This window comes from Lissotriton helveticus, chromosome 2_1 (genome assembly GCF_964261635.1).
Source record: "Lissotriton helveticus chromosome 2_1, aLisHel1.1, whole genome shotgun sequence".
Classification (NCBI taxonomy): Eukaryota; Metazoa; Chordata; class Amphibia; order Caudata; family Salamandridae; genus Lissotriton; species Lissotriton helveticus.
This window is the reverse complement of record NC_136059.1, coordinates 124,237,944-124,253,604: the sequence shown is the minus strand read 5'-3', so window position 1 is coordinate 124,253,604 and position 15,661 is coordinate 124,237,944.

Sequence of the window (15,661 nt, the reverse complement as noted above, 5' to 3'; positions counted from 1 at the left end):
GATGTTTGTTTTTCACATGTACTCCTATGGTGCAATGTCTCGGTATGCATCTTCCTTTGCACATCATCATGTTAGAGGTGGGTCTGTGACACCTGTTGGTACATTACATGTAGCACCACATGTGCACTCTGTCTGCCAATCTTAATACTTTGGCACGTATCCTGAGTGTCAACATGTGTTTTCTGCACGAGTCAGCCTCAGTGGCCTTTGTCCATGGTACTCTTTCGATTTGTCATGTGTTGGATACAGGTGCACAATGTACATGTGCAATATTTTGGGCTCATGCATAGTCACACTGGGCAGTGCGTGTGTGCATATTTGCCAAATACTTAGATTGTTGTTTCTAACTAAAAATGATGGTCAGCCACACATTGTGGCTTTGGGTGTCAACAGCTGTGATGCCAGTGTGAGGTGATGTAAAACTTGATTCATGTCCCAGGATGGCATCAGATTTCAGTTCAGGCAGGACTTTTCCCATGTGGCACAAGGTGTAAGCAATTCAAACATGTCCAGGTCTGGGTTTGGGTGGCAGGGTGGGAAAATGAGCTGGGATGCATGATCAGCTATCCTGTTGTCAGGCTGTGGATCATCATTGTGTCTCTCATACTAGTGTTTTCCTTGCCTGTTGCTTGTATCCTACTATACATTGAGCGTTGTGTCTCTCACAATTGGCCACAACTAGACTTTGCATTGTGCAGAGTTCTGTGTCATGTGACTCATAATGCATGCCATGTTTAGAAATGAGGCAAAATGTATTGTAGCTTATATGTCTGATGTGTACAGGTGACTGATATGTTTTTGTAGTTCTCCTTGCCCACAGCAGCAGCATCTGAATCCGAAGGAGACACAGGCGCGGACCAGGCAGAGGGACCCAGCAACAGTGCCACATGCTATGAGGAGTCAGAGGGAGGCAGTGGCACGGAGGGTGAGGAGAGTCTGCAGGCCGGACGATATGTGACTGACACATCTTACCATGCCGACAACTCCGAGTCAGACTCTCAGGAGGAGGGGGAATATGCAGCAATGGTCACATCTTCTTATTTGTCTGCCCTCCCCTCCTCCAGTACCTTCTCCACCCTCCCAGTCGTTAGTGTCCCTAGGGTCCGTGCTAGACCCCGTGTCTCCTTTGTTCCCGGCACCGCAGCCCCTGCCCCTGTGTCCCCTGCTGCCCTCAGTGCTGAGACTGTGGACCTACTCCGGCAGATTGCAGTAGGTCAGACATCCATGCTGACTGTCCTCCATGGACATACACAACTGCTTACACAGGTGGTGTCGTTCATGGAGGGCATGTCATCGGCCATGTCTGATCTACGTTGGAGTGTGGCTGCCATGGAGTCAACACTGACGGCAGCTCTGTACACCCAGCAGCATCTGTCCCCCCCCATCCTTCAGACCCATCCACCTCTGCCTCTCACATACCTACACAGCATACTCGCACATGCCACAGGTCAGACACACCCAGCTCACACACACAGCATAAGAAGCTCAAAGCTCCACGCACCCATTCTCAAGGGGAAGTAGGCACACACCAAGGGAGAGTAACTGACTCACAGCCCTGTACCTACACCCCCAATGTGTCCCCCAGGTTCAGGTGGTAGTTTTTCTGCACTGGCTGCGGTGTGCAGCCAGGTTTTTGAATCTACTTTTGGCGATCCCCCAACCAGTGTGGATGAATCCACTACACATGCACCCACTCCACCTGTCCTTCCCTCTCCTGTCCATGCGGTGCCGGAGGATTCCACAGATGGTGCCCCCATAGTTACCACGTATGCAGAAACAATTCCCAACAGGTATTACGTAGAGACAGTTTCAATTTGTGTATGCCATAGGCATTACAGAGGAACAGAGGCAAGGAGTCAATTAAGTTTGAAAAAGGTGGTATTATTCATCAAGTAGCAGAAGGAAAAGAAATTTTTCTTATGCAGATACAGTTTATACAGCACTGTAGAGATCAGATCTTGTGACAACCCAGTGGCACTTGGTGCAGGTGCTATATACAATGAGTGAAGTGCAGGTGCAAGTGCTTTTAAAAACAGCATTGGCGACGCATTAGTGAAAATATATACATCAATTACAGGCTCCAGAAAACAAGTTATAGTCACTTGGAAAAACAATTATTTCTATGGGAGCTTGAAAAGTGATATGCGTCATAAATTCAGGCTGTAAGGTCGACGACGTTTCGATCCCCTTAAGTCGGGATCGTCATCAGGACAGAGTTGTCGATGAGTATAGTGGTTGTAACCAGGCAGGAATGCGCAGCTAACTATGTTCCCAGTCAGCGTGGAACACTCGAGTGCTGGTCGCCGTTTTCAGTCCGGCGGCTTGCGGGGAGTTGGCAGCGTCTAGGCAGCACATATACAAAGTCGAAAAAAAAAACTTTACTCCTGGTTCTTGCGCCCCTGAAGGCCCCGCATTACCATGAGCGTGTCCTGCTTGCTATCTCCCCCATCCCATAGTTACCACAGCGGATTAAACGCCATGTGCAGGCAAGTTTGGGTGCGTGCACACCCATGGAGGCACAGACTCTTGCAGAGACATCTTTGGACTGGCCATTGGCCTTTAATGAGCGAGGACTCTTATTTGCTTTTATATTTGGAAACAGCTGAATAAAGCTATTATTTTCCTTTTCTGAACTTGAGTTTGTGTGAAAAAGTCTGTGACTGCTGTGTGCCTGGGAGGTGGTATGATGTTAAAATATAGTTATGTTGACATGTGTCAATCTCCTGGTGGTAATGTGGTTAAGAATGTTAGGTTTTTGTTGTAATGGCTGGCCACTGTTGGGCAGTGGGGGGTGTTATACACACACACTCTGATGCTGGGCACTGGTGGGCACTGGTGGGGGTCTCAGCCACACACACACTCTGATGCTGGGCACTGGTGGGCACTGGTGGGGGTCTCAGCCACACACACACTCTGATGCTGGGCACTGGTGGGCACTGGTGGGCACTGGTGGGGGTCTTAGCCACACACACACTCTGATGCTGGGCACTGGTGTTGTGCGGTGACGTACCGTACCCCGAGGTCGTTGACGTACCGTACCCCAGCTGGATGGCATACATGCTGCACGTATGACACTGGTGAAGTGCGGTGACGTACTTCGATGACGTAGGTGCGGCATGCCTCCGTATTGCACTGGTGTTGTGCGGTGACGTGCCGTACCCCGAGGTCGTTGACATACCGTACCCCAGCTGGATGGCGTACATGCTGCACGTATGACACTGGTGAAGTGCGGTGACGTACTTCGATGACGTAGGTGCGGCACGCCTCCGTATTGCACTGATGTTGTGCGTGACGTACCGTACCCCGAGGTCATTGATGTACCGTACCCCAGCTGGATGGCGTACATGCTGCACGTATGACACTGGTGAAGTGCGGTGACGTACTTCGGTGACGTAGGTGCGGCACGCCTCCGTATTGCACTGGTGTTGTGCGGTGACGTACCGTACCCCGAGGTCGTTGACGTACCGTACCCCAGCCAGATGGCGTACATGCTGCACGTATTACACTGATGAAGTGCGGGAGTGTGTGGACCAACGTACCCAGAGATGACAGTCGTGCAATGGAGATGTGCGCGTGTGGCAACTCGTACAGGTATGTTGTATTTTGTTGTACTCACCTTCTGCGCCGTCGTCGGTTTCTAAGTACGAGGTGGTGGCCGTACATGATAGGGATGAGACGGACAATGGCGTTCATGTCCTGCTTGTCGCGTACCGGGTTGCGGTTCGTGCTGGAGTGTGGTTTTACGGTAGTTTAGAGCTCTCTTAGACAAAGAGCCGTACGGAGTGTTTTCTACACGGATCGTACTTCCTGGTTCGGGAGACGCGCTCTTTTTACGTTCGGACGTTGCGTCGAGCGTCAGCCGAATGCAATTCGTATGGACTTTCGATTCGTACGGCGTTTTTTACGAGTCGTACGGAGTGACGCTTTAGATTGTGATCGTACTTGCTGATTCGTACGGGGACGCCTATGGGTACGACTCGTATGGGGAAAAACGCTCCGAACCGCTATTCGGAGCGCTTTTTCCCGGATCGGAATCGACCCCCTGGTGTGGTTGTCCTTTCATTGAGCAGGCACTTATTTGCAGTGCACTTGGTTTGGGGCGTAAACTTGCCTCATAGCTACACTTTGTTTGAATATAAGTGCAACCAGGGCAAAGCACTTCACCAAGTTGCACGCATTCTTTAAAAGGATGGATTAAATTGGAATATCGGATAAATATGGAGTGCATCCCGTCTTCTCGCATTGCTAACCACAATATTTTGCCCTATCAAGGGGTAGCACCCTACAAAACAAGAAGTCATGAGAAAAACGCAAGAAGAAAAAATGATTAAACCAAGACGGTCTACTGAGAGGGAGTAAACATTCTGGTTCGGATACCAAGTGGCGTTTTAAAACATGAGAGACATTTTTTTGGACAACACCTCAGGGATACGTATTATGTATGAAATATTATTGCTGATTGAAGTTATGCAGTTTTTAATATTATTCATTGAGCATTGTTATATTTAGATGAATTGCATTGTGGTTTATGTAGTGAGCACATGTAGGTAATCATGCTCAGCTAGAGCTTAGGACTTGAGCACCAATTACAAAGCAGGAGGTCAGTCGAGCAAGATTTAAAAGCAGGCTGCACAACATTGGGTTAAGACTCACGTTGCGAACCGTTTGAATGGAGCTATTGTAATCACAGCAGCAGGTACGTGATTCACTGCGGGACTAACTAATGTCTAGGAAAGGGGGAAACAGGAGGTGAAGTATTGAATGTTACACACTGGGATTGTGGAAATGATTAATCAGTCTGAAGTGCGAACTGCGCATAGGTAAAAAGCTAGAGGTTTGAGGGAGGTGTTGAGGAATCACACGATGCAGTGTAGGTAATTGAGGGTCAGATGGTTAAAAGGCGAGTAGGTTTGAATTAATAAACATAGTGGGAGACATTAGCGCGCAGTATGGGTCTAGCACAAGAGCTTTATAAAACACAGATTTTCCAGCAAGCGCAGGAGCACATGAGGTGATACAAAGGTTTTGTTTATGCACATGGAATAAACACAGCACGGATACCGATGTATGTTAAGAAAGAGGTATTATTAATCACAGTAATTATTTTGTTTTATCGTGCAGACACCTATTATTGGAACAAGTAGATTGAAATGCATGAGTACAAGTCACATCTAATCAAATATGTTTTTCATAAATGTAAGAATATCAATCAGTTTTATAACATAGTTGTTTCTATTGTTAAATTACAGGTACCCCTGACGAAGGGCGTATCCCGCCCGAAATGCATTGGGATAAAAATAAACACTGCTTGCAACAAACCCTGGCATCTGTCTTGTTTAAGCTAGAGGCCTGGATGGGCACAGTTTATATATATGAAGTATGGGAAATTGCCATAAGAAACCCCACATGTAGAACCTTGATCTGGAAAGTGGATAAAGAGGATTGAAAAACGGAGTAATTAAAATGATGGAGTAATTTGTAAAGATGGAATAAATGATGGATTAATAGTGGAAAATTGGAGCCGAGCAGGCACTTTTTTGCAGTGCACTTGGTTTGGGGCGTAAACTTGCCTCATAGCTACACTTTGTTTGAATATAAGTGCAACCAGGGCAAAGCACTTCACCAAGGTGCACGCATTCGTTAAAATGATGGATTAAATTGGAATATCGGATAAATATGGAGTGCATCCCGTCTTCTCGCATTGCTAACCACAATATTTTGCCCTATCAAGGGGTAGCACCCTACAAAACAAGAAGTCATGAGAAAAACGCAAGAAGAAAAAATGATTAAACCAAGACGGTCTACTGAGAGGGAGTAAACATTCTGGTTCGGATACCAAGTGGCGTTTTAAAACATGAGAGAAATTTTTTTGGACAACACCTCAGGGATACGTATTATGTAAGAAATATTATTGCTGATTGAAGTTATGCGGTGTTTAATATTATTCATTGAGCATTGTTATATGTAGATGAATTGCATTGTGGTTTATGTAGTGAGCACATGTAGGTAATCATGCTCAGCTAGAGCTTAGGACTTGAGCACCAATTACAAAGCAGGAGGTCAGTCGAGCAAGATTTAAAAGCAGGCTGCACAACATTGGGTTAGGACTCACGTTGCGAACCGTTTGAATGGAGCTATTGTAATCACAGCAGCAGGTACGTGATTCACTGCGGGACTAACTAATGTCTAGGAAAGGGGGAAACAGGAGGTGAAGTATTGAATGTTACACACTGGGATTGTGGAAATGATTAATCAGTCTGAAGTGCGAACTGCGCATAGGTAAAAAGCTAGAGGTTTGAGGGAGGTGTTGAGGAATCACACGATGCAGTGTAGGTAATTGAGGGTCAGATGGTTACAAGGCGAGTAGGTTCGAATTAATAAACATAGTGGGAGACATTAGCACGCAGTATGGGTCTAGCACAAGAGCTTTATAAAACACAGATTTTCCAGCAAGCGCAGGTGCACATGAGGTGATACAAAGGTTTTGTTTATGCACATGGAATAAACACAGCACGGATACCGATGTATGTTAAGAAAGAGGTATTATTAATCACAGTAATTATTTTGTTTTATCGTGCAGACACCTATTATTGGAACAAGTAGATTGAAATGCATGAGTTCAAGTCACATCTAATCAAATATGTTCTTTATAAATGTAAGAATATCAATCAGTTTTATAACATAGTTGTTTCTATTGTTAAATTACAGGTACCCCTGACGAAGGGCGTATCCCGCCCGAAATGCATTGGGATAAAAATAAACACTGCTTGCAACAAACCCTGGCATCTGTCTTGTTTAAGCTAGAGGCCTGGATGGGCACAGTTTATATATATGAAGTATGGGAAATTGCCATAAGAAACCCCACATGTAGAACCTTGATCTGGAAAGTGGATAAAGAGGATTGAAAAACGGAGTAATTAAAATGATGGAGTAATTTGTAAAGATGGAATAAATGATGGATTAATAGTGGAAAATTGGAGCCGAGCAGGCACTTTTTTGCAGTGCACTTGGTTTGGGGCGTAAACTTGCCTCATAGCTACACTTTGTTTGAATATAAGTGCAACCAGGGCAAAGCACTTCACCAAGTTGCACGCATTCTTTAAAATGATGGATTAAATTGGAATATCGGATAAATATGGAGTGCATCCCGTCTTCTCGCATTGCTAACCACAATATTTTGCCCTATCAAGGGGTAGCACCCTACAAAACAAGAAGTCATGAGAAAAACGCAGGAAGAAAAAATTATTAAACCAAGACGGTCTACTGAGAGGGAGTAAACATTCTGGTTCGGATACCAAGTGGCGTTTTAAAACATGAGAGACATTTTTTTGGACCTCAGGGATACGTATTATGTATGAAATATTATTGCTGATTGAAGTCATGCGGTGTTTAATATTATTCATTGAGCATTGTTATATGTAGATGAATTGCATTGTGGTTTATGTATTGAGCACATGTAGGTAATTATGCTCAGCTGGAGCTTAGGACTTGAGCACCAATTACAAAGCAGGAGGTCAGTCGAGCAAGATTTAAAAGCAGGCTGCACAACATTGGGTTAAGACTCACGTTGCGAACCGTTTGAATGGAGCTATTGTAATCACAGCAGCAGGTACGTGATTCACTGCGGGACTAACTAATGTCTAGGAAAGGGGGAAACAGGAGGTGAAGTATTGAATGTTACACACGGGGATTGTGGAAATGATCAATCAGTCTGAAGTGCGAACTGCACGTAGGTAAAAAGCTAGAGGTTTGAGGGAGGTGTTGAGGAATCACACGATGCAGTGTAGGTAATTGCGGGTCAGATGGTTACAAGGCGAGTAGGTTCGAATTAAGAAACATAGTGGGAGACATTAGCGCGCAGTATGGGTCTAGCACAAGAGCTTTATAAAACACAGATTTTCCAGCAAGCGCAGGTGCACGTGAGGTGATACAAAGGTTTCGTTTATGCACATGGAATAAACACAGCACGGATACCGATGTATGTTAAGAAAGAGGTATTATTAATCACAGTAATTATTTTGTTTTATCGTGCAGACACCTATTATTGGAACAAGTAGATTGAAATGCATGAGTACAAGTCACATCTAATCAAATATGTTCTTTATAAATGTAAGAATATCAATCAGTTTTATAAAATAGTTGTTTCTATTGTTAAATTACAGGTACCCCTGACGAAGGGCGTATCCCGCCCGAAATGCATTGGGATAAAAATAAACACTGCTTGCAACGAACCCTGGCATCTGTCTTGTTTAAGCTAGAGGCCTGGATGGGCACAGTTTATACATATGAAGTATGGGAAATTGCCATAAGAAACCCCACATGTAGAACCTTGATCTGGAAAGTGGATAAAGAGGATTGAAAAAGCGGAGTAATTAAAATGATGGAGTAATTTGTAAAGATGGAATAAATGATGGATTAATAGTGGAAAATTGGAGCCGAGCAGGCACTTTTTTGCAGTGCACTTGGTTTGGGGCGTAAACTTGCCTCATAGCTATACTTTGTCCTTTCATTTAGCCATTCAAGAGATTATAGACTGGTAAAACAAGTTGCTGTACATTCCTTAAAGACTTTGCCTGAAGGCTGCTCTCCATTGCTACCACTAGGATAGCTTTCAAATGAGGTTGTCTTTAACCTATCACCTCTAAGGGGTTGTTTGGATTGGTGCAAGGTACCCACTATAACTAGTAGACAGCATATACCAGGCCAACTTCTCACATTGGTGTGCAGCGGTTGGGATTCAAGCTTTCCATTGTTTTACTAGATAATCTCAAGTGAGTGACTAACTGAAAAACCACTAAAGGTACCTGAGATACATATAATTCAGGCTTAAACTACAGTAAGGTCTACTAAACTTAGAGTTGTGTGTCAAGGGCTTAGCACACTCTTTCTACAACTCAAGAGAGTTTAGTAGGCCACACTAGAGTAGGTAGGTGCATACACCACACCACATTAGTAATGTCTTCTAGACCAGGAACAAGTGGGTCCCTGCCAGATGTCAGTAGGATACTGGAATCCCAGTATGACAAAGTCCCATTCTTGAAATTGAGAGCATTGTGTACTACTAGGAGATTGAAGACAGGCAAACACCCAATGCCTCATAGAGGTACTTCTGTTGGATGATCTCAGACAGTCCTCAGGGTCTGGAGGGGTAGGCAGAGTGGGTTGGGCAGCATATGAGGAAAGGCCCAGGGGTGAAAATGAATCACTGACAGAATATCGACAGTCACAATATCGAGATGACAAAATATCGAGGTCAAAATATCGACTACAAAATATTGACTTCCTATCTTCAAACAGGTAAGTACAAAAATATCGACTCCAAAATATCAAGTGTAAAAATATAGACTGTCAAAATATCTAATTTTTTAAATGTCTTAAAAGTAATTTATAAGTAATATAATAATAAATACAATTATTTTTAACTTATTTAAAATACTTAAATAAACGTAACATTAAAAGTGGGAGGAATTTAAATTCTTGAAGAACAACAACCCCGTTTTACCGGTGTTGTACTTACTCCCTAAAATTCACAAAAACAGCACACATCCCCCTGGCAGACCCATCGTGTCTTCCAGAGGGTGTGTGTCTGAACATGTTTCCAAATATGTAGACCACTATCTTAGAGAGTGGGTCCAGGGACTCAGTAGTTATGTTAAAGACACCAAAGATTTCCTGTCCAAACTCCAGCATCTCACCTGGGATGACAACTATTTACTTATCACCATGGACGTCCAAGCTCTCTATACTATCAGAGATCATAAACAAGGCTTGGACGCCTGCAAGTATTATCTGGAGGGACGTCCATTACGTTTCAGGGAGCACAGCAAAATGCTCCTCGAGATGATGGATTTCTGTTTGAGCAATAACTTTTTTCTATTTGATGGTGCCATCTACAAACAAGAGATTGGTACCGCGATGGGTTCGTGTTTTGCCCCGAGCTTCGCGAATCTGTTCGTGGGGCATTGGGAACATACGATTTTCACAGACCCATTGTTAACTGAATATGTTGGCCACGTGATTACCTGGTGGAGGTATATCGATGATCTTTTCATGATCTGGGAAGGCCCAGAGGCTGATGCGGTGCGTTTCATCGATAGCCTTAACAAGAACAATTACAACATAAAACTCACAAGTAACATTAGCAAGGAGATGGCAGAATACCTTGATGTCAGGATTGACATTGTAGATGGTACCATCAACACCTCTCTTTTCAGGAAAGCCACTGCAGGGAACAGTATTCTACATGCCCTCAGCAGTCACCCTGAACCGCTCAAATGGAGCATTCCTTACGGTGAACTGCTCAGGGCAAAAAGAAACTGTAATTCGGAAAGCAGCTACCAACATGACGCTTCCGAGATGATGGAACGCCTTAGACTCAGGAATTATCCTGAGTGGGTACTTAAGAAAGCCAAGACGAGAGCAGATTCTGTTGCGCGCAATGACACATTGCGCAATGAACCGACTGAAGAGAGGTGCTGTGAAGAAAACAACACACGTCTTATTCTCACTTACAACAGAGAATCTAACAACGTACGCAGGATTGTAGCCAAGGATTGGAACATCCTGAAGAGTGATACTACTATTGGCCACCTTATTGCCGAGAGGCCTAGCATCACTTATAGGAAAGGTAGAAACATCAGGGATTTGTGTGTCCACAGTGACATCACTTTGTATTCCGACAGTCATGACATTGGCCTCAAGGGATTTTTTCCTTGTGGTCACTGCAAGGCATGTCGTTACAGCACCTCAATCATGAAGGTTACACACAATGGTGTCACCAAAGAAATCAAGCAATTTCTTACCTGTAGTACCATGTTTGTTATCTACGTCATTGTGTGTCCTTGCAGCCTTTGGTATATTGGGAGTACCACCGCCCCTGCCAAAAAACGCATTCTTGAACACTACCGTGCCATCATACACAAGGATATTAAATATCCTGTGGCCAGACATTTCACTGAACATCATTTTTCCAATCCCTCACTTATGAAATTCTTCATATTAGAACAAGTTATCAGGAATCCCAGGGGCGGGAACAGAGTACTTAAATTGAGACAGACTGAGTCAAAATACATCATTTCCTTCTGTACCAAGGCACCGGGGGGATTGAATCATGATGAGGAACTTGCAGTACATCTGAAAGACGATTATCTGTAATTCTGTAGTTTTGCCCGTTGAGTTCCTGTACTGTACCTTTCTTACTTGTTGTTGGAACCTGTTTAATAATACGTGTACATGATGTGTCACGTCTGATTTTAATCTTGTTTTCTCTTTTTTTACAGAGCACTTTTGGAAATTAGCCCTGCACACAGCACTTACCCTGGGCACTTCAGTCACTTTTCCTGCCTATACTTTTAAGAGCACGCCCACTTGGGCATAACGGGACACATCACGGACTGCCTTGTGAGCACCGGGCATGATCAATTACCAGATATCCACCACCCATTCCACCTGGGACTGCTGCTACGCCCTGCAAGTATTTTGTTTGCACAGCAGCCAATTTTGCACGGCCTATATGTGTTTAGCCTCCGAGTCTTTTGTTGCACACGGGCACTTGCCCATGATTTGCATGCTTTCACTGTGTCCTTTACAGATGAGGTAAACCGTTGCATTTGCATACATGGTGCTGCCTCTTTAATTGGCAGAGACAGCACAAGTCAATTTTGCATTCGGACACTCGTCCGTGATTTACTTTCAAAGGGCTTTTCCGCTTGCTTAAGCGCGTATATATTTGATATTTCTCTAGTTACATTTATGAGACGTTTGCGCTGTATGTTGCAAGCTTTATTTGAGTTTGACGCCACCTATGATTATCAATGTAATTTCATGCAAATCTTTTTTACTTACATTGTGATTGTGCCATTGGTGGACTTTGCTTTGTTTGTATTAATTACAGAGTGTTCCCAGGTCTTTAATTTGGATCATAATGGTTTAGCCCTTACAAGATGTCTGCCACCACAATTTCTTGCAGTCCTATTTCGAGCACTATGTTTGTTTACTTAAACTTCGTGCACCATGTAATGTTTGCGTGATCAAGGCTTGTGAGAAGCCGAAACATGTAGCAGACGATTAAACACCCTTGGACCTTTGCTGTTGGTGTTACTTTGGCTGCCACTGAGAGCGTGTGTTATCTATTTACGGACCTTCATATATATATATATATATATATATGCGGTATGTAGCGCCAACAGCCAATATCTGTAAAAGACGAGACGAGACCCAATGGTTGGTGTTTCCTCAGAGATTTATTTTGCCCAACACCAGTTTGCCACATATATATATATATATTGACGCTCAATCCCTCCCCGATCCCGGGTAGGAATAAGGACTGCACACACGGGATTAGTTTTCCAAACAGCAACTTTATTAGCACAGACGCGTTTCGGAAGCTGTGCTTCCTTCTTCAATGTGGTTACAACGTTCCGCGCTTGTAGGCGCCATTTTATTACCCAAGAGTACACAGATGAAATTCAGGGTCATAAAGAGAGGACTATCGTGCAGACGCCATATTACTAGTACCAAAGAAAAAATTCAAAAGTACTAGTGCGTTGTGCACAATTTAAAACCAAATAGCAGATCTACAATAGAGCATGCATATTTAGAAAACAAAGAGAATAATCATTCTCGAATTATGCCGTGAATTGGCAATTGTCCTCCCATTGTTTGAATCATGGGCCAGAAACAAAAAATCTTGCCGTGGATCGGCTTTTGGCAACCTCGTGCGGTTGCCAAATTTTAAAGTTCCCGTGCCCATTATGCAAAGATGTCCCCCTCAAAAGTACTCATTAGTTCATCATAGGGATAATACTATACATTGTCTTCAATGTTACCAAAAATTTCATATAAAATCCTCAAATCTACGTACATTAAGCCTAATGTCCAATTCATGGAAAGAAAACATGATTATTCATTATACATTTCTACAGTGTTCAAAAAGCAAGAGCCAATTTGCTGATTTACATAAATTCATACAGATTAACTGCCCAGATGCACCGCCAGTTCCTCCCCACAATTTAATCCATCCGGATTTTTTGTTTGACAGTCTATTATGTGACGTGACTCCAATCTTCGTAATTTTTGTAATTTATCTCCCCCCCTGATGTTATCTGGTATGGCATCCATACAAAAATACTGTAGGAGATTCCTGTCACTATTGTGTTTAATGGAGAAATGTCTGGCGACTGGATATGAGAAGTCCCTGTTAGATATGGCCCTCATATGTTCCAGAATACGCAATTTAACTGGATTGATGGTGCTCCCTATGTACTTCAACCCACAGGGGCATTTCAAACAGTAAACAGCGAAGGGTGTGCTACATGTTAGAAACTTATTAATCTTCTTTTGCCTATGCCTTGTGATGTCATACGAATAAACCCTTTTGCTATTGGCACATGCCTTGCACCGTCCACAAGGAAAGAATCCTTTAGCATCTTTCAACTGTCCAGTCTTAGGTGGAATCGGTGACAAATGGCTATGTACCAAAGTGTCTCTCAAAGAGCGCGCCCTTTTAAAGGTAATGAGTGGATTCTCAGGTATGTCTCCTCCTATAATGTTATCTAGTCTCAGGATATGCCAATGCTTTTTCAGAATAATTCTGAGTTGATGACTATCCTGAGAATAGGGTGTTATCATCCTGAATTTTTCTTTATCGCTCTTGGGTTTATGTTTTTTACAAAACAAGGTATTCCTTGGAGGTATCCTAACCCTATCCAGGGTATTCTTAAGAAGTGTTTTATTATACCCCCTTGCCTCAAATCTCTCAATGCTCTCCTCAGCAGCTAACTCAAAATCCTCATTTGTAGAGCAATTGCGTTTTAGCCGCAAAAGCTCACCATAAGGTATTGACTGAATAAGTTTACGGGGATGATTGCTAGACGCATGAAGCGTGCTATTTCCCGCTGTCGGCTTCCTATATAGGGAAGTCATAACTTTGTTGTTTTTTATTTCAATTTTCAGATCAAGATATACCCCTGCACAGGTGCTGACCTGGCCTGTGAAAATCAAGTTATGGGTGTTATCATTCAGTATTGTAATATACTGCTGTGCTGACTCCACTGAGCCATTCCATACAATACACAAATCGTCTATATAACGATACCATGTGACGATGTTTTGGGACCATTCTGCATTTTTTGGTGACCACGCCTCCTGCTCCTCCCACCAGCCCACGAATAAATTCGCGTAGCTGGGGGCGAAGCAGGAACCCATGGCCGTACCCGAGAGCTGTCTAAATAATGCATCCTGAAACAAAAAGATGTTATTGTTTAAACAAAATGCAATTAGCTCCATCAGCATATCATTGTGTAGGGCATATTTCAAGGATCTTTTTCCCAGAAAGTAAGCAATCGCCCTCAGTCCTTGTACATGTTCGATGCTCGTATAGAGACTTGTGATATCAAGCGTTATTATACAGTAGCTCAAATGCCAGTCAATGGATTCAATCTTCTCGATAAAGTCTGTAGTGTCACGAATGTATGATTTCAGGTTCAACACTATTTCAAAGAGAAAGTGATCCAGGAATTTTGAAAGATTTTCCGTGAGGCTGCCCATGGATGAAATAATTGGGCGGCCCGGTGGCTTCTCCATCCTCTTATGTACTTTGGGTAAGTAATAAAAGGTGGGTGTAATTGGATGTAAAGTTTTCAAAAAGAGATATTCGTCAGTTTCCAACATTTGTTTATCACGCCATTTCTTTAGCAGTTCATATAGCTCATCGACACTGGATTGATATCTTTGTCTGGTGGTTGGTTCATAGCAGGTTTTATCTAACAGTTGGCGCATGGCTTCTTCCACATAATCCTTGCGATTCAGTATTACAACGTTCCCACCCTTATCTGAGGGTTTAAGGATAATGGTGGTATCCGCAGCCAGAGTTTTCAATGCTGCGTGTTGTTCTACACTTAGATTTCTGTGCCTGCCATATCTGTTGTCTTTCATGCGCAGTTGCCTTAAATCCTTGATCACTAACTCCGAAAATGTGTCAATCGTATCCGTTTGTGTTGGCGGTACGAATTTAGATTTCAATTTCAGACCACTATTTGGAGCCTCTTGTTCCACATCTACCACCCTTAGTCTTTGCGATAGAGTTTCCATTGGAACTGGTGTTATCATGGCTGCCCCCTCATGTCTTAGCTCTTCCAAAAGTTCCAGAGATGTTAAGTCATTGACTTTCAGGAGGTCTGTGTCTTTGAAGCGTGATCGGATTAATCTTGCCTCCTCCGAGGTGGGTTTGGTTTTAAAGTATTTATGTAGACGAAGTCTTCGAATAAACTGAAACAGGTCGATTCTAGTCTGAGTATACTCTAAGCCGTTGTCCGGGCAGAAAGTTAATCCTAATTTGAGAACAGATTCTTCCTCAAGCGAGAGATGTCTAGTGGATTGGTTGACGATGGTAAGGTGATCAGGGGATTCAGCTGACCCTACCATTTCGCTCCTCTTCTGCCCCTTGTCTTGCGGGCTGGGGCCTCCGCTGTTGCCACTTTGCCCCTTCCTCTTCCTCTTCCGACCACCCCTCCTTGGTTTCCTGCGTCTTCCGGGGGCTTGTTCTTCCCCCCGCGTAACCAATTCATTCTGATTACTTGGAATTCCTGTTGAAAAGGGTTATCGCTGGTCTTCTTAGTGTTTTCTCTTGTGTCCTCATCAGATTGTTCATCCCCAGTTACTT